Source organism: Schistocerca americana, chromosome 8 (genome assembly GCF_021461395.2).
Source record: "Schistocerca americana isolate TAMUIC-IGC-003095 chromosome 8, iqSchAmer2.1, whole genome shotgun sequence".
NCBI classification, from domain to species: domain Eukaryota; kingdom Metazoa; phylum Arthropoda; class Insecta; order Orthoptera; family Acrididae; genus Schistocerca; species Schistocerca americana.
Window position 1 is genome coordinate 480,366,560 of NC_060126.1, and position 1,898 is coordinate 480,368,457.

Consider the following 1,898-nt stretch of genomic DNA (forward strand, 5'->3'; position numbering starts at 1 on the left):
CGCGAATAAAGAGATATGTAAAATACAAGTTTTGGCGAATTGTACCCCGTCAGTGGATAGCAAGACACAGGGAGGCAGCATTAGCATTTGTGGCACAATTCTCGTCCGCTCCAGGGCACAAGCCGCTGAGGTCACCGCGCGCGCGCGGCTGGCTTTGTGTTGGTCGCCTAGCGGTGAAAACCGCCGGCCCTGGTTGTGTACAAAGTGCCGAGAGCGCGCCCTGCCTTCTCGGCCGCTACTGACCACTCCGCTAATGAAGCGGCCACGTGACTTCAGTATTGAGTCGCACACGCTAATGGCGGCCTGTTAATTGACGCTACACTACCTGGTACTCACTCCTCTACCAAAGGTCAGCTGTGGCTGCGGCAAAGTGCCATTGCATTACCTCTTTCCCCAAGCGTTCCGTGTAACAGTCACCGTTCAGAGGCAGCAGTAATGCACGTAATCCCAGTCCTATCCACAATAGTCACGTCTGTCGCAGGCGGTATGTACAATCTACAGACCCCTAGGCGGGACCAGTGGTAACAACTTCCCGGCGAAAATGGAATTTCAGAGCAATTTTCGAAGTTTATAATGCAGAATTTGAGGTTTATTTATTAATTCCAAAAAGTTGTGCTGTGCAGTTTATTAGTTAACGAATTTATGAGATTAAAAAAAAAAGAACAGAATTTTCGTGAATTAGAAAACAAACATCTTCAGTCACAATTCCTAATTTTTATTTCCATAGACGGTGTATTCGAGCCATGGGGGCTCGTCTTCAGGTGCTTGATCAGCTCACATCATTTTTAGAATTTAGGTTACTACTGGTCCTTTTAAGAATACGTATCTCTATCAAAAGGTGGCACATGGTGACTACAGCTTTTACAAAACTAAGCACACTCAGTCTTCAGGCCACAAGTGCCCCATCGGGACCATCCGACCGCCGTGTCATCCTCAATGAGGATGCGGATAGGAGGGGCATGTGGTCAGCACACCGCTCTCCCGGTCGTTATGTTTTCTGTGACAGGAGCCGCTACTATTCGGTCGGGTAGCTCGTCAGTTAGCTTCACGATGGTGAGTGCACACTGAAAACTGGCAACAGCGCATGGCGGCCCGGATGGTCACCCATCCAAGTGCCGGCCACGCCCGACAGCGCTTAACTTCGGTGATCTTACGGGAACCGGTGCATCCACTGCGACAAGGTCGTTGCCACAAAACTAAGACAAAAGTGAAAAATTGCTTCCTTTCCGCACTAATGGTTACATAGTTTTTAAGCACAGTATGAGAAGACATATGCACACGTACACACTTTTCGTCTCACAGCACATTTGTACACAAAATTCGATCAAACCAAAGAATATCCAAATGTAAAGATGTTATGGTTCAAATGGCTCTAAGCACTATCTGGCTTAACATCTAAGGTCATCAGTTCCCTAGACTTAAAACTACTTAAACCTAACTATCCTAAGGACACCACACACATTCATGCCCGAGGCAGGATTCGAACCTGGGACCGTAGCAGCACCACGGTTCCCGACTGAAGCGCCTAGAACCACTCGGTCACAGCGGCCGGCCAAAGATGTTATGTTTCTGCATATGTACACGTGGTATTTTTCCTAAAATGATACAAAGATGTTACATTACTATTTATACACAGATGTCGTTTGTAATGTCAGATCAGACGTTATTTTATGAAATAGTTCCAAAATATTAAATCGATGTTTCTTTAGAAAAAATTAGCTATTGAAATTGATGGAACTGTTGCTGCTGAACTCTGTCTGTTCATATCACATATTTTTAGAAATTTTGCTGTTTGTAACAGTATTTCCAGTGGTTCTAGCAGATCAAGTTTTCTGGAGTTATTTTCTATGTCTAGTAAGCCTACGGTAGATGCGTGTGCTAACCATATGTACCTTAAT

The 1,898-nt window shown here is 45.4% G+C and overlaps 1 pseudogene; it reads right to left on the reverse strand.

The window, feature by feature from the left end:
• Nucleotides 1-1,072: 1,072 nt before the first annotated feature.
• LOC124546183 lies at nucleotides 1,073-1,190 on the reverse strand (annotated as a pseudogene).
• Nucleotides 1,191-1,898: the final 708 nt, after the last annotated feature.